The 19,298-nt window shown below is 28.1% G+C and overlaps 1 protein-coding gene across 17 annotated transcripts in view; it reads right to left on the bottom strand.

The window, feature by feature from the left end:
* The window catches only part of PMCA (plasma membrane calcium-transporting ATPase 3), a 92,137-nt gene that overhangs the window by 36,843 nt on the left and 35,996 nt on the right, over positions 1–19,298 (bottom strand). For 5 of the 17 annotated variants that reach the window (XM_076404748.1, XM_076404756.1, XM_076404734.1 and 2 more), the window contains exon 2: positions 12,859–12,903. The exons of 11 other annotated variants lie outside the window; for them this stretch is intronic. The gene's annotated coding sequence lies outside the window, so the exon portion shown is untranslated. Of the gene's footprint in view, positions 1–12,829; positions 12,904–19,298 lie in introns of all 17 variants that reach the window. One more of the 17 variants, XM_076404758.1, reaches the window with a different exon arrangement.

The raw sequence follows: 19,298 nt of genomic DNA, 5'->3' as shown, positions 1-19,298 counted from the left end.
GTTTTCTATATAAATATTCCAATCGGTAAAATAGAATTTCATATATAAATGAGTTGCTTCCAAATAATATTAAATAAATTTACATATTCATATTTTATTTGTCTCGATTTATCCCGCTTTAAAATAAATTATTATTGGTTTTTAGTCTGCTTTAAATAGTATACATTATTCTATTTAGTCGGGATTTATCATTATACTTATAGATGTAACATAGATATAATGTTTGGTTGTTTGAATCTATTTATTCTAAAGAATAATTATTATCCAATATTTGATTTAATGTATTGATACATTACATATAACTTAAAACTAGCGAAAATACCCTGATATATATATTTTACTTTTGTCCCGATTTTATATCGACCACTGTACCGGCAATTTTGTTATGTTGTTTTGAGCTCGTTTATTTGAATCAACCGATTCCGAACCATATTAAATCATTTCCAATACTTATGTTATAGATATAACATTAAAATACATTAAAATTTATGAAAATATACTATATGATATCACTGTGTTAATAATTTCGTTTGGTTATTTGAACCTATTTATTCTAAACAATACTCATCATCCAATATTTGATTTAATGTATTCATACATTACATATAACGTAAAACTAGTGAAAATACCCTGATATATATATTTTACTTTTGTCCCGATTTTATATCGACCACTGTACCGGCAATTTTGTTATGTTGTTTTGAGCCCGTTTGTTTGAATCAACCGATTCCGAACCATATTAAATCATTTCCAATACTTATGTTATAGATATAACATTAAAATACATTAAAATTTATGAAAATATACTATATGATATCACTGTGTTAATAATTTCGTTTCGTTATTTGAACCTATTTATTCTAAACAATACTCATCATCCAATATTTGATTTAATGTATTCATACATTACATATAACGTAAAACTAGTGAAAATACCCTGATATATATATTTTACTTTTGTCCCGATTTTATATCGACCACTGTACCGGCAATTTTGTTATGTTGTTTTGAGCTCGTTTATTTGAATCAACCGATTCCGAACCATATTAAATCATTTCCAATACTTATGTTATAGATATAACATTAAAATACATTAAAATTTATGAAAATATACTATATGATATCACTGTGTTAATAATTTCGTTTCGTTATTTGAACCTATTTATTCTAAACAATACTCATCATCCAATATTTGATTTAATGTATTGATACATTACATATAACTTAAAACTAGCGAAAATACCCTGATATATATATTTTACTTTTGTCCCGATTTTATATCGACCACTGTACCGGCAATTTTGTTATGTTGTTTTGAGCCCGTTTGTTTGAATCAACCGATTCCGAACCATATTAAATCATTTCCAATACTTATGTTATAGATATAACATTAAAATACATTAAAATTTATGAAAATATACTATATGATATCACTGTGTTAATAATTTCGTTTGGTTATTTGAACCTATTTATTCTAAACAATACTCATCATCCAATATTTGATTTAATGTATTCATACATTACATATAACGTAAAACTAGTGAAAATACCCTGATATATATATATTGTACTTTTGTCCCGATTTTATATAGACCACTGTACCGGCAATTTTGTTATGTTGTTTTGAGCCCGTTCATTTAAATCAACCGATTCCGAACCATATTAAATCAATTCCAATACTTACATATCTGGATTTATCGCGGTTTTAAATAAAATTATTCGTTTTTACTCTGAATTTGTATTCAATATATTATTATTATTTCAGTTTTGTTTACGATAAATTTAAACGTATGCAAATAGATTTATTTATACGGCTACGTTATGAAAATTAAATCAATTTATAGCAAATACCAAAAAAATGGTGTTTAATGTTTGTATCAAAATAAGTGTAAAATGAATAGGAATTATTATAAAAATATGTGAAACTGTAAATGGTTTTGTGCTAAACAATGAATGGAATGATGTGGTGGAAAAAATAGCCTTGTTATGAATGAATTTTAAAAGTAAGGTGGTAATTAACAATTTATTATACATTATTTTTCACGATAATCTCATACGTATACGTGATAAATAACCTACAATATTTTATAGCTTTGCAACTACATTAGAACTAGAAATAATGGCAAATAAATCGCCGAACTGTTAACAACCCAATTTAAAAATACCATTCACACCTAAATTTACAATCAAGATTTTCAAATATTGTTCATTCATCAGTTTTACCACCAACAATATGTTTTTTTAATGCTCTGGGTCATATATCCTGCGATATTATTGACCAATTGGACAGAGCCTTGAGTTTTTTAAAACTATTGGACAAATTGCAAAAACTCTTTGGAAATATCAAACCTTTTTATACGTTATGAAAACTCCCTTAATTTAAGAAACTTAAATACTTATGATTGTTAAGGAAATAGAAGTAGGAGTTCGCTATTTTACAAGTTATTAACGGTTAAAAATGAAATTAATTACTTGCATTAAAAAATTATATAACTCTCAGAAAAACTTGTTTATTTTAACAAACTGCATGAGGATGGTTTTTGGTTTTTTCCTAATTTAAGACTGACTAGTGAATTATGAATCATTTACTAGTTACCCACACTATAAATTTTTTTAACATTCTCTGAGTCTTAGTTAACGCTTTCGAAATATCAAAACGTTTTATACATTACGAAAACTCTTTAAATTTAATAAAATTTAGAGACACAGCAAATACTAGTGTTAGGAATTATGGACTGTTTAGTAATTGACTACTTTTTACTATGGATTGTTTAATAATTGACTACTTTTTACTATCGACTGTTTCAGTCGCTATTTTAGGTTCGACTGATTTTACTACTTTTTATCAGTGACTGTTTCTTTCAGTCGTACTTCTAGTTACTATTGTTGGTTCTACTAGTTTCATTCGACTGATTTTTAACGTTCTGGCTCGGTCATCCTAGCCGCAACCTTGACAAAAATGTACCCAATTTAGGCGTTTTTGAAATACAATAAAACATTTGTGGAGTATTATTCCATTCCATAGAAAAATTATATTTCTTTTTACAGATTCACAGAACATTCGAATATAAAAGTAATTCTACTTCGCTTAAAATTAAATTATAAATTGCATGTTATGTATAATTATTATAATAATATTCAGTAATTATTTTTTTCCTTCTCTTTTTTAAGTTAGTTTGTGAAGGAATTTATACATCTTCGTCTTGCTTATACTACCGTTGGAAAATATAACCAGATATAAAATTAACTGCCCCAAGCAATTATCTCCGTCCTTTCCTCTCTCACAATTTATACAGGAAAGGATTCGTACATCTTCGTCTGACACAACAAATTGAAAAAAAAACAGTCGAACCGTGTATTCGAATGAATATAGTAATTACTAGTTTTTTGACTATCGACTGTTTTGCGACTATCGACTGTTTCGACTATTTTCAGTCGATAGTTTCCAACACTAACAAATATCTATTATTATTCAGGAAATAGGAGTTTATTATTTTACACTATAACGGTTAAAAATGATATTAATCACTTTCGTTAGGACATTTTATAATAGCTCTCACAAAAACTCGTTTATTTTAACAAACTAAAGGAAGATGGTTTTTGGTTTCGTCCTAATTTAAGATTGACCAGTGGACTGGCAATTTCATTCTGTTGTTCGGGATGGTGCAAACAAAAGCTTTTTGGACCGCCAGAAATAAAGATCTCTGTCGCTTTTATATTATAAGCTCCACAGGAACTAATTAAATGTATATCAGTTACTCGACAGCCTTTGTTCACATTATATATTAGGAATTTTCAATTAAGACTGTGTGATTAATACCGTTCAAGTTATACGGCCGCTTTATGATTTCAAATAGTTCAAGCAAACTGGTAGGTACTCATATTAATAACGAAGATGTGATATTCATTAAATATATGTAAGTGCTTCATCTAAAATATATAGAATCACTTTCTTTCCTTAAGTATATATTAGCGGAAACAAATAATTTTATTGGTTTTATAAATTATCCTTTGTTTTTTTTTTGAATTTCGTTCTACATTCAAAATATTCAAGCTCATTTGAATATCATTTACATACTATTCGACCTCGATTAACAAAAGAAATAAAAGAACATTACACCGCAGTTTATTTTATTGTGAAAATTATACCATTTCCGTGGCGAGATATAAAGAAAATCGTTTTTTTTTTAAGAACCGACAGTATTTATATTTTTAATCCGATAATATAAAACATATTAATTTGTTTTTGATAATTATTAAATTGATTTTGTGCTACATATTGTATCCACTTTTGCATGGTTTCTGACTACCAGTAGAAGCATTTTTCCATATTAACTGATATAATTTTTGAAGATATCAACGGTTTCTTTCATATTATATACTATACATAAGGATTGTGCATTATTACCTTTTATACAGCGTCAATATTTTCTGACATACTATTTGAACGAATTTTTTCATTGAGCACATGGAAAATGATGATGATTTAATACCAAAAATACATGCAAGTTAAACAAGTAAGTGGCCAAGACCCGAAGCAGCAAACAAGATACTCAGCAGTAGGCATGTGTGTGAGTATTGAGTGCAGTGATTCATGTTCAAAAACAATAGGTAACTATGTAGATACTATATAATGAAATAATGCCGATTTGTTTTCATTTAAGATAAGTTAGGTTAGGTCTGTACATAAAAAAATGCCCAGTAAAATAACACTAGTGAACCAGCACTCCCGGACCTCTTCCCATCACCAGGAGAAAGTTACTCTCTCAAAAATACTTTTATCTGACATAATAGAGATCTAACAGACTTAAATAAAACAAAATATACCAAAATGTTGAGGAAGCATATGTTCATATATATATCTAATGTCCCTCGTATATAACAAAATTATTTTTATAAAGAATTTTCATTTATATATTGCTCATTAGTGATAATGGGCCAAAAATAACTCAATGTTTGACGTAATCCAATGAATCTATTGCTATTATCATATATAATAAGTGTCTCCGTTAATAAAAGAAAAAAATAACAATATTTCAAAACGATTTATATAAATTTAGTTAACGCATAATCAAGAGCAACATTGACGTCAGTGTAACATAAGAGCCAGATTTAAATGGGACATTTACGTATAACAAACGATATGACAAAAAAACTGATTGTTCAACATGATGGATTCAGATTTAAAAATGTCATTAATCTATGAACATGACATAACAATAAACTAAAAAATGATGACTCAATATAATTTGTTCAATATCTAGTTGGCCTAGTATTTTTTTATTGTTTTCTACGTCCAACGAAGGCATTGTACAAGGTGTCTCACATGAGAGTTCATTAAATGTTAATAAATGGTTCACTGTTGTGGTGAATGGGTGGGTTTCTAATGCTTGGAATTCGGATAAATCTTAAAAAGTGCCCAATTGTCTGGGTTTCAAAGTTGTATACCTTGACAGGTTTAGACCTTTGTACAAAAGAAGGTATAATAATATATGTACGTTACGAATATCCTGATTAACACTGTCCACGTTTTCTATCGCTCTTAATTACCTTGGTCACCCGCTTTTTCCAGACAAGGCTACAGATTGACGATACCGCCCCCTATGATGCGTTCCATCCACGCAGAAAACTAAATAAATATAAAATTTCTTTTGAGACGCCTTGTATATTGCATGTATCTGTGTGAAAATAAATAAACGTTGTAATAAATGACTAGAACGAAAACGTAAATGAATATTTCAGAGAAAATTATTTATAGATAATTGAGACAAGACGGATTTTTAAAATCATATTGTATCGTGAAGTGCTTGATATTAAATTCGTTTTTAAAATCAATAAACCAATATAAAATATAATATTACTATGAATTTTATCTATAATAAAACTGTAATTTATTTTATTTGCATTTTCTATATCACTATACATACAAAAATTATTTACATTACTATGGACAGTAGATCACCTCAATGTATCCAATAAATTCAACACTTAACATCACAGAAACTTGAAAATTAAAAAAATACAATTATAAATAGCACCAATCATATTTTTATTAACTGATACATCTGAAGTTTAGAAATATTTTAAACCTTTTAATAATAATTAACGTAAATATCTCAACTCAGAAATATTAGTCACACATTGACGTAAATTTGTCATTAGTTAGCAAAATATCAGAAATAATTCTGCAAATAATATGAACTGGAAATGAATGGTGAGTGCATATCCTGTAGTATTCTCGCATATGCCATAATTTTGAGGGAAAACGAGTCAATATTTGAAAATAAATTGAAAAAAAAAACTTATTTCGACTGGATATTCCGTCTCTAACGAACGTATTGTTTTCTTTTTTTTTCTGTTACTTCCCAAACTCTTGGAGCGGTTATTTTTAGAATTTTTAATCAGAGAGGTATTGAAAGCACCTTTATTTATTTATTTTTTAATTAGTATATAACCAAGCTCGTTGGAAATACGAATTGGTACTTTTTTTTAAACGGTGAAACAATAAAAAACAGCCGTTATTAATTAAATATTCTTAATTACCTAATAAAATATATATCGCCCTATATAAGTTAAAAAAGCATTGTTAAATTTAGGATGTTTTATTTTATTAAACAGTAAGAAGAAGAATAATATATTTCTGAACATTTCCAACAGTTTTTAAAATCTTAATTGATAAAACAACAGTATTGTGTTTTTAATTTTTTTTAAATATTTTAAAGTCTCCTTTTTACCAACGAGGGTTTATATGGATTGGACCTACAGTTTAACGTGGGCTCCGAACCATGGTCCTCGGCATTAAGCCTATCAACTGGCGAGTGACCAACTTAGAAACCATCCCAGAAGACAGCCGGTCTTACCCAGCCTGGTTACTGGCGAGACTGGGATCATTTTCCTTGTCGGATTTTGCACTCTTGCCTAGGACAATTACAAACATAAATTTACGTTTGCAGTATGGAAATGCCTGAAAGAGTTGGAGAAGGTGATGAAATAAAGCTGTAACATCGCGATTACAAAGAAGAAATCTAATAGTATGGTAAGTCGAACAAGGAAAAATAACATTCCTCTTTATGAAATGCTAAGTTATTCTATAAATTTATATTTAAAATATTTCTTTATCAATGTTTGTATCAAAGCAATGAATAAGATTTAATTACATAAAAAATCTATTTATTTAATGAAATTTCGATGTAATTGTATGTTTTGTTAAGATTCCGCTGTATTACAATAAAAATAAATTCTGAAGCAATTAGTATACGGATACGCGCTTATAGCTGCGAAACTTACTTAAACAATAAATAGCTTTCGTGAAAACAATTTATACGATCCCAGGCAGAAAAAAATGTCTTGCCAAAATAGCCTTGTCATCAAATAAATTTATAAAGATCGATTAGTATTGTCATATAATTAACAACGTTTCCAAATATTATTTTTCATCATGTACATGTAATATAACATAGAATATTTAATGTAGATCTTGTTCATCAAAAATAATTTCCTTTTAATTATCAACCATAAGAGTTTTTCTTTGAGCTTTATATTATATATTTGTAAATCCAAAGTTCCTAACACACAATTACAGTATGGTTATCAAAAAAAAAGTTTATTGATATCTAGGTGTAGTGACATAACATATATCATGTTCTCTAAATTCAATTTCTCTTAACCGTTATATAATATATTAACGTTTTTATAGCGAAAACTCTTTGTCATAATTTCATAATAAAATAAAGTGGTAGTTTTATTATACATTAGTAATGAAATACGTAAGCAATATAGTTATTAATCAAACAGTAGGTGTTCGTACTTTCGTTATCAAATAAATACATTATTGACGTCTATATGATTTCACTATAATATATATTAGTTTTACTATGATTTTCTGTTTAAATAAAAATGAAAATAATATAATAACGTTTTTATTTGCGAAAACTCCCTAAGAATTTTAATATTTTTTTAATATAATATACTTTATATTCAAATAAAATTCTGTTTTAAGAAATTTCATTTATCCACATGTAAAGTAGGCGATTTTGATTAGTTTTTCCTTGATTAGCTGTACAAATAAAAATGGTAAATAGTATATAAAAGCTTTCTAATGGGAAAACTCTTTCGGAAAGAAATAACTTATATATTCCTGAGATGAATTAATTTAAATCTATTTTATTGCCGCTTCCTTTTTGATATTTCCTTCGTCAGATTCGAAAGAGTGCATTAAGGAGAAACGTTTTAGTTTTAGTACTTGTAAAACTGTAAAAATATCCTCAAATAGATTACGAAAACTCTTCTCGTGTTAAAGTACTACATTTCCATGCACATATTCCCGATTTTATCCGAATCGATAAAAGATCAGTTCCGCCGGCTTGGTGGCGCAGTGGTAAAGGCGATGGGACGGTCCTCCTACTGTTGCAATAGCCGCGGGTTTGAATCCTGCTGGGACATGGTCGTAAATTTATGTTTGTGGTTGTTTAAAATTTGTGAATGTTCTAGGCAAGAGTGTAAAATCGGACAAGGAAAATGATCCCAGTCACGCCAGTAACCAGGCTGGGTAAGACCGGATGTCTTCTGGGATGATTTCTAATCTAAAGTTGGTCACTCGCCAGTCGGTAGGCTTAATGCCGAGGATCGTGGTTCGGAGCCCACGTTAAACTTTAGGCCCAGTCCAGATAAACCCATAGTTGTAAAAGGAGATTTTAAAATATATTTTAAAAAAAATCAGTTCCGATTTAACATATGGTCTGAACTGGATTTTTTGTAATATTTTTCCTGAAACATCAAATCAGGAACTAAACGAAGTATACGTCCGATATGAATACTAAACATATTTCATTGATCCAAAAAAAAACAGTTGCGCGCATTCAGGGGAAATCTAATATATTTCCAATTTCAATTTAAGACTCATTTTACTGGCGTTTCATATTCCATTCTATCGTGCTTTCAATCAAGTACTTCCTCGATGAAATTTGGTAATATCTGGATAGTAAACATTTGTTGAATTCCCCGAAATTCTTTTTCGACGGTTTAAACTTGACGGTAGCGGGGAACTCGTATTGAAATGGCTCTCCATTAATGATAAATAATGAAAAACGTATTAACTTTGAACGGGTGAAAGCGTGGGAAGCGAATACCTCCAAACAGATCGCGAAAACTCTTTCATTTTAACGAGCAAACTTCATCTACACCCCGAAAACTTTTAATCAAGTTCGGGATCCCGTTTTCTCATATAAAAATCCACAGACTCACTTTTATTATTCTTACCTCTTTGGATTTTGTGAATTTTAATCAATTTATTTTCAGAACTTTCCATCTATTTTCGATATAAACTTATACATAACAATGAAAATTATCTAGAATTACGAAAGATACCATATTTTAATCCAAGGCAACTTTAAGTCTTTATTACACTTCATCTAACGTTTCCAAAAACAAATTTCAAAATTATTATGCTGTTTCTCAGGAAAAAATTAATGAATCTGTCAAAATTTTGACATAAGTCATCAAGACATCAATAAAAAACAGATGTGTACCAAAATCATTGATGATGTACAAAAACTGACAATGCAAGCATTAAAAAATAATAATGACCAGAAAATAAATATCTCAATATACATATAAAACTTTCTAAACTCACAAACAAAAACCAGTTAAAACAGAAAGTTTTACATTTATTTACTTCATACGTTTCAGTTACTAATTACTTTTCCGGGTTTGTGCACCAAGCAATATCAACAAAACCGATTGTAAAAAACTTTTATTTTAACGAACATAACAAACTTTATTCAAGCAGGAAACTTTTAATAATCTGAAAATTATTGTCAGCCGGTGTGATTTTACGTTATTAAAATCAAACCTCAAAAAAATGTTATACGGTTTTGGGAAAAAAATAGTTTGTCAGTCTGACAACTATATAGTGCCATCGAATGAAAACGAATTAAATTTTAAACTAATGAAAATATCTTGAATAAATAAACCACAAGTTGCATTGTCCCGAGTACTGCAAATATCGAGATAATGGATTTCATATGTTTTTGATAACAATGATTAATTTTCCACTAATTTAACTAAACAAAAACAATAATAAAATGCTTTAGACATTTAGAAAATTAATGTCAAATTAAAATGAAGTCATATAATCGATATAAATCGATTATGTATTATACGTCAATTCTTCTTCTTTTTTCATCGTTAAAGCAGAATTAAAACATTGTTAATTCGATTAATTAAAATATCGATTCATGCCCAACAGTATTTTATCATAGGCATTGCTGTGTGTTTTAGACATCAAAGAAATCTCTCTTAAAATGATAAAACTTGGGGTAAAAAAATCATGAGTTAGGGATGTTGGTCACCGAGAAAAATATCGATATATAATTTTCGATATTTTAAAAAATATATCGATATATCGGAGAAAAAAAATATCGATATATTTAATAAACACAATTAAGTATCAAAAATACACTACACCTTTTAAATTAAGTATCTCTTGTTTAAGAAGTATTTTTTTGAAAAAATATCGATATTTTTTCGGCATCCCTATGATGAGCGACCGTTTAAGTTTGACAGATGTCTTGTCATTATGCGTCAAATGAAAAATAATCTTACAGAAAATTACATCGCCCTAAAAATATAACCTAAACAGTTTTTTTTTCGACTAACAGACAATAATTTAACTACACAAAAACGACATTTGGATACAATGAAGAATATTAAACCTATTCCAGATCTGAGTATGTATTTATTCGTGTTAGAATCGGCGTGATTAAAAGAAACACAAATTCAAATAAAAGAAGAAAAAAACCTGGCTAAATTAGCTTCGAAATCTCATTTATCTTTCTATTGTCGTTTGAATAGCTAAGGTCACAATAAAAAAAGAAACAAGAATAGCAGCGAACTAGGCCAAGTTTACTGCAGATTTTTATTCAGTTAAAAATCTATAGCCAGAAAGGGAGGAGATATTTGAAAATGGCGTTTAAAAATAGATCCCCATCGTTTAATTCGAAACCAATGAAAAATAAAATACCAATACAGTCAAATAGTTCGGTCATTTTATTAAGATTTCGAATTCGCGTTCAGTCAGTCGGTCGAAAAAGAAGCAAATTATCTTTTCATTATGTTAATAATTGCTCTAGTCCGCCTTAAGGGATTCCAAAAGGATGAGGATTTAATACCGTAGGTTTTTTTTTCTTAGAAAATATCATGAATAAACAAATCAGAAATAGAAGTGGCTTGAATTTTTCAGCAGTCTAGATCGATATTGGAGAAACTGTTTCGATTTTGGTACTAAAAGGAGCTTTGCAACATTAATTGTGTTGACTTTTATACCTTTCCAGTTTGTTATTTATAGTTGAGTTGGTGAGCACAAAGTAAAATATAGAACTACATTTCCATTATTCTACATTGTTAAAAATTACTAAATATTAGGTTTGTGAATTAATTTTGAAGGATTCAATATTGAAATTTTCAGTATATTTAATAAAGTGAAAAAATAATAATTAATTCACAAACTTAATAGTTAATTAATGGTTATAAATCCATAAAACGAACGGTATATAGGATCGATATGTATATATATATATATATCAGTATACTGACACATTTTAAAAAATACGGCTGATTAATCGGACAAACCTTTAGGAGTTATTAATCTGTTATAAATGATTAATTATTCGATTGAGTCGTTAAATTTGAAAAAGGTACCATCACAGCCTGCGTCAATTAAAGCTTAAGTGAATTAATTAAAATTATTTGCGAAGAATTAAAACATCAAAATAATCTTATCTGAGAGTTTAATGAAAATGCCTGTTTTAATTAAATTATATGAGTTAAACCGAACTATGTTTTTATCTTTTACATGATATTAGACCGAGAGCCGGATAAATATTTACGTGACAATTACATCAAGATTGTGCTCACGTATAGATAATATCGCAATTATTAGGTTAAGTAATATTATTTCATCAAAAATAAAATGTACATCGATTTAAAGGAATATAGGTTGACATTTAAGCTTTAAATAAATATAATAAAAAGCATATTTTCAATACAAAGTGTGATATTAAGGTATACAAATATGACTCCACCTTTTTTTCTCAAATAGTCTGACATTTGTTACTTTTAGTGATATATGTATAAGATAATTCAGGTACGTCAGCAATTTGTATATATTTATAAAATTTAGAAACCACCACAGAAGGTTACTCGTGTGAGTGGCATGGTTGTTTCTTGTCAATTTTTTTCCTACAAGGGAATTTTTTATATATATTTTAAAGTATCCTTCTTTTTTTACCAGCTAGGGTTTATCTGACCAATTTTAGAGAGCAGCGCAGAAAACATCCGGCTTTACCCAGCCTGGTTACTGGTCTGACTGAGATAATTTCCCTTGTTGGATTTTACAATCTTGCGTTAAGAAAAACCATACTTAGACATAAAAACAATCACAATATTTAAATTTATAATCGTGCGCCAGCAGGATTTGAAGCTGCGACTATCACAACAGCGATAACCTCAATTAAAAGCACCTATACCCTAGTAGTCTTGGAAACAACTAAAAAATTGTTAATAGGTATGCAAAAATTGATATATTACAAGAATCTGAAACCCACAATGATAAATAACAAGAAACACAGGGCTGGAACTTGCAGTATCTACCGGATACTGCATCTTATTAAATATTATTATATAATCATTTTTAGGAATAGATTAAAAACTCGGTAGATAACTGAATTTTTCAACCAAGAGTAAAACATGACATTAAATTTTATTTCATTATAGCATGGTATAAGTAAACGCTTTTTATTTCTCTAAAAAAGACAGAATCATATTTGTACACCTAATATAATAATTATGCTTCATAATTACCAAGATGTGGATATAATTGTTCCAAAATTGGAGGAAGAATATTACCTGAAAAAGAAAGAAAACCATGTTAGAAAAAATATTCAGTTGTAGATCTTCGGTTATAATGTTTTTATATATATTTTATTAGAGGGCACGCAATGAAACAATAACCTGAATTTAAACAAATAGCAACCGTAACTAAAAATAAAAATCGGATGAGTGTTTAGCGATAAAGTGAATCCATTTACGTAAAATCGAAAATTATTTTTGGATTTAGACCGGTCATTAAATCATAAACGTTAATAACTCGACTATAAAAACTGCTGCTTAACTTTAGTATGCTTATGTGTAATACAAACAATGTGTTTTTACAATCAAACACCTATACGTTTAAGAAGATATATTTAGATGCTACTTTAATGTTACATAAGACTACTCAGACTTTTCCACCCATTTATTATAAAAAACAATTACCCGTCGTAAAATCTCTATATGGTAACATTTAAAATACACCACAAGTACATGACTCATTCTTGATCAATTGTAATCGCATTATCTTATCACAATATGTCATTTATTGCTATTGTAGTAAGAAAATGGCGAATGCGCCCTGTACATAATTAAATCGTTTTTATTTAATTTTAATTCCATTAGAGGCATTTTTTTTTAAGTTGGGTTAGTACTCGTTCATAGCTTAAACTGAATAACGAACGTGTATTTTAGTAGCCAAATACTAAATATAAGATGCAGCTAAAATACCCAGAAAAAATGGATGCAAACAAAATAACAATTAAATATCATTATGTATAAAAAAATCGATACACAAATAACAAGCTCAAGGTGAAAAATAATTGCTATTCATGAAAATGATCACATGTAATATAAATATCCGTCCAAAACTATAAAGATTATTAAATTAATTAACAGTTAAGTATTAATGGGTTGGAACACCAATATAAATATGATTAATACTTTTTGTATCGATCAAATAATTAACTAAACTTAATGATCTATTACAGGAAGAGTCATTTTTACCATTAAAATAATAAATATGACCACAGTTAGTTATTGACGAATTATAAAAGACCATTTTTATGGAGGACATTTACTTTATAGGCACTTTCTTAGTTATATACATTAATAAATAATGTAAAACTCAAAGAAAATGTTTTCTTCGGTTTTCTAAATTCGATAAAAACATTGATTATTAATTAAATTTACATTACCAATAGTGAAATTGACTTAACTATGTACGATAAAATAAAACAAAAAATAACCTGATGATACACGGTCATATGATGACATTTGTTACGATACTTGCCTGAGAATATGAGTAAGTCTTATTCTAATTAGCCCAACATTCAACACATTTTAATGCTGAATATTTATTAGTTACAATGTGTCATATACCATAGTCTGCCTAACTTTGAAAATAACATAACTATTAGTTTATAATGATTAAAATTGTTGTAGCTAAAATATACTGACGTAAATTTAAAACTTATTGCTATTGAGTTGATATATCTAGTTAAATAAAAAGCCTTTGAATATATATTTAAATAAACTGTGATGGTATTGGTAAACATAATCGAATAGTGTCGAATAAACAAGACCTTAAGTTCGCCAACAATAATTTTTAATGAAACGAAAATGGTTTTACGTTAAATTATTACTAATGTTCGACTAAATAACATTAATCTGCGTAATGATAAATGAAACACGATCTCTATTGCGGTGAAAATTGTCCATATATTATAACAAATGGTTTTAAAATGGTGCTAACATAAATAATATTGTTTTTATTTATTTCACTGATACCTATATTTTTTTGAAACCCAACTACACATGTTTTGGTGATATTTATATAAAAAATGGTTTTGGCTTTAATTTAAAAAAAGGAGAGAAAAAATCATAAATTTCCACCTCCTCACTAATAGTAAACAGCAATAAATAGAAATCTGAGTATATTAAAACTCTGATAATGTCACTTAATTCGTCTTAAACTGGCGTAATTTCTATAATTTTCATTGATATTGCATATATTCAGTGTGTAAAGTAGTTAAGAGAAAACAAATTTACTCAATACCATTTGAAGAAACATATCAATAAACTCAAGAATATTTTAGGTAGTTCGACCTCATTCCCCAAGTATACAAATAAACAAATTGATAATTGCTGAAGAACATAATACTATTTACTTACCAATTAACCTCCTTAATTATTTTAGTTCATTGTTTCATAAATAATTAATCCGATAAGTTATAAAACTACTAATACATTGACAAGCATTACTCACAATAAGTTATAGAATTTACAGGATCAGTTTTATTCTAATTTAAATTAAAATTATTTTATTTGGATTTAAATTTAAAAATCCAAACAAACGGAAGAAATGCAAACTTTTATTTATGTAACTGGAATTAACTGTATTTCCAACCAATAACGAATTCCCATTGCCAGGCTATTCCCCTGATTTAGCCTCCGGTGATCTCTATTTAGGACATTAGTTGATATTTTAATAATGTAATAACATTTCCCGACCAATCGGTCTTGTTTCAACATTTGTTTCAAACGTAAATATTGTTATTCATTTTCTAATTATAACTGCAAAATTAGACAAAAGAAAATGATTTTAACAGCAAGTAATGGCTCTAGGAAACACTAACAAATAAACAATCTATTTTCATAAATAGAGCCATTGTACATTCCAAAAGCAACAAAATATATATCTTTACCTAAATCTAAAAATAGCTTTCTTGTTAACGTTGTATTTTTCAATATTCGCAACTATATATTCTCGTTATATTCGAACACAATTTAATTAGATATTACGATTTCTTTTCAAACAATTTCTATGATCAATATCGTAGCACATACAACCAATAATAAAATGCCATAATTCATCGATATAGAACAGAAACAAACAAGTCTTTTGATATGTTTGCTGCTAGTTTATTTCTTGTATAATATTTGCTTGCTTGGTTTGATGAAAAAGAGAAATATATATATATATATATATATATATGTATATACATCTATATATATATATATATATATATATATATATATATATGTTTACGACATATTCTATTGAGTATTTTTATTCAATATACAATTTACTATATTTAGTTTTTCGCTTTGCAAATAATACGTTATCTATTGAGGGAGAAATGGAAAATATATTTCTATTTGCCTTCGACAAATAGCAATACCAGTCCCATGCTTTATTAGCCTTTATCTTATTAATATTATTGTTTTATGTCGATATATCATCCTGATAGTAAATTACCAATAAAAAATTCATCGATTTTTGACCTTTTTAATCATTTTCTTTCCGTGTAGGTCCAAATAAACACAATTTCCGAGTTGTATCTCGGATGTTGTATGTTTAATTAATTTGCATTTAAAAAAAAATTCAATTTGTTTTCGACAAGCTGAATATTTTTCGTTGTCATTTCTCCTTAAATAATAATAGATTAATGAAAATTGCAGCGATTATAAAGAAGTTTACGCTGATTCGAATGGTGATACAATAATTTTTGGACAGCCTTTAGTTTTTAAGATATACAATGAAATGAACTTTGTGATTTTACGTCATTTTTCATTTTTTTTGCTGTCATTTACGTCCAAATAATCACAGGTTAATGAAAATTACGGGAAATGTAAAGAATTTTACGCTAATTCGAATGGTGGTGTAAAAATTTCCATATAAATTATAGTTTCTATGTTATACAACGAAAGTATATTTTTGGAAAATGAGTAGATTTCTGTTTACGTTACATATCTTAAAAACTATACATTGTAAAGCGATTTAATGTGGATTTTCGTTTCCCTCGCACCAAAATACATATATTTTGAGACTATTATCAGAATCTGAGAGAACAAAAAAATTGGAACTTTTTCCATATCTATAGTCATGAAAATTTGCCATTTTCGGCCATTTTCAGGTTTTTAGTTGTTCATTCCGTTCACATACTCACAGGTTAATGAAAATTACAGGAAATATAAAGAATTTTACGCTGATTCGAATGGTGCTGTAAAAATTTTTATATACATTATAGTTTCTAAGTTATACAACGAAAGTATATTTTTGAAAAATGAGTAGATTTCTGTTTATGTTACATATCTCAAGAACTGTACATTCTAAAGCGATTTAATGTGGATTTTCGCTTCCCTGGCACCAAAATACATATATTTTGAGACTTTTATCAGAATCTGAGAGATCAAAAAAATTGGAACTTTTTCCGTAATTCCGTAGTCATGAAAATTTGCCATTTTCGGCCATTTTCAGGTTTTTAGTTGTTAATTCCGCTCACATACTCACAGTTTAATGAAAATTACAGGAAATATAAAGAATTTTACGCTGATTCGAATGGTGCTGTAAAAATTTTTTATATACATTATAGTTTCTAAGTTATACAACGAAAGTATATTTTTGAAAAATGAGTAGATTTCTGTTTATGTTACATATCTCAAGAACTGTACATTCTAAAGCGATTTAATGTGGATTTTCGCTTCCCTCGCACCAAAATACATATATTTTGAGACTTTTATCAGAATCTGAGAGAACAAAAAAATTGGAACTTTTTCCATATCTATAGTCATGAAAATTTGCCATATTCGGCCATTTTCAGGTTTTTAGTTGTTCATTCCGTTCACATACTCACAGGTTAATGAAAATTACAGGAAATATAAAGAATTTTACGCTGATTCGAATGGTGCTGTAAAAATTTCCATATACATTATAGTTTCTAAGTTATACAACGAAAGTATATTTTTGAAAAATGAGTAGATTTCTGTTTATGTTACATATCTCAAGAACTGTACATTCTAAAGCGATTTAATGTGGATTTTCGCTTCCCCCGCACCAAAATACATATATTTTGAGACTTTTATCAGAATCTGAGAGATCAAAAAAATTGGAACTTTTTCCATATCTATAGTCATGAAAATTTGCCATTTTCGGCCATTTTCAGGTTTTTAGTTGTTCATTCCGTTCACATACTCACAGGTTAATAAAAATTACAGGGAATGTAAAGAATTTTACGCTGATTCGAATGGTTGTGTAAAAATTTCCGTATACATTATAGTTTCTAAGTTATACAACGAAAGTATATTTTTGGAAAATGAGTAGATTTCTGTTTATGTTACATATCTCAATATGTACATATATTTTTTGAGACTTCTCATATATTTTGAGACTTTTATCAGAATCTGAGAGAACAAAAAAATTGGAACTTTTTCCATATCTATAGTCATGAAAATTTGCCATTTTCGGCCATTTTCAGGTTTTTAGTTGTTCATTCCGTTCACATACTCACAGGTTAATGAAAATTACAGGAAATATAAAGAATTTTACGCTGATTCGAATGGTGCTGTAAAAATTTCCATATACATTATAGTTTCTAAGTTATACAACGAAAGTATATTTTTGGAAAATGAGTAGATTTCTGTTTATGTTACATATCTCAAGAACTATACATTCTAAGGCGATTTAATGTGGATTTTCGCTTCCCTCGCACCAAAATACATATATTTTGAGACTTTTATCAGAATCTGAGAGATCAAAAAAATTGGAACTTTTTCCATATCTATAGTCATGAAAATTTGCCATTTTCGACCATTTTCAGGTTTTTAGTTGTTAATTCCGTTCACATATTCACAGGTTAATAAAAATTACAGGAAATGTAAAGAATTTTACGCTGATTCGAATGGTTGTGTAAAAATTTCCGTATACATTATAGTTTCTAAGTTATACAACGAAAGTATATTTTTGAAAAATGAGTAGATTTCTGTTTATGTTACATATCTCAAGAACTGTACATTCTAAAGCGATTTAATGTGGATTTTCGCTTCCCTCGCACCAAAATACATATATTTTGGGACTTTTATCAGAATCTGAGAGATCAAAAAAATTGGAACTTTTTCCATACCTATAGTCATGAATATTTGCCATTTTCGGCCATTTTCAGGTTTTTAGTTGTTAATTCCGTTCACATATTCACAGGTTAATAAAAATTACAGGAAATGTAAAGAATTTTACGCTGATTCGAATGGTTGTGTAAAAATTTCCGTATACATTATAGTTTCTAAGTTATACAACGAAAGTATATTTTTGAAAAATGAGTAGATTTCTGTTTATGTTACATATCTCAAGAACTGTACATTCTAAAGCGATTTAATGTGGATTTTCGCTTCCCTCGCACCAAAATACATATATTTTGAGACTTTTATCAGAATCTGAGAGAACAAAAAAATTGGAACTTTTTCCATATCTATAGTCATGAAAATTTGCCATTTTCGGCCATTTTCAGGTTTTTAGTTGTTAATTCCGTTCACATACTCACAGGTTAATGAAAATTACAGGAAATATAAAGAATTTTACGCTGATTCGAATGGTGCTGTAAAAATTTCCATATACATTATAGTTTCTAAGTTATACAACGAAAGTATATTTTTGG

This window comes from Rhynchophorus ferrugineus, unplaced genomic scaffold, assembly GCF_030347505.1.
Source record: "Rhynchophorus ferrugineus isolate W39M unplaced genomic scaffold, kcgeb_rfMv2 rfM5, whole genome shotgun sequence".
In the NCBI taxonomy this organism is placed as follows: Eukaryota; Metazoa; Arthropoda; class Insecta; order Coleoptera; family Curculionidae; genus Rhynchophorus; species Rhynchophorus ferrugineus.
The sequence above is the reverse complement of the archived record's forward strand: the minus strand, read 5'-3'. Positions and strand labels throughout refer to the sequence as shown.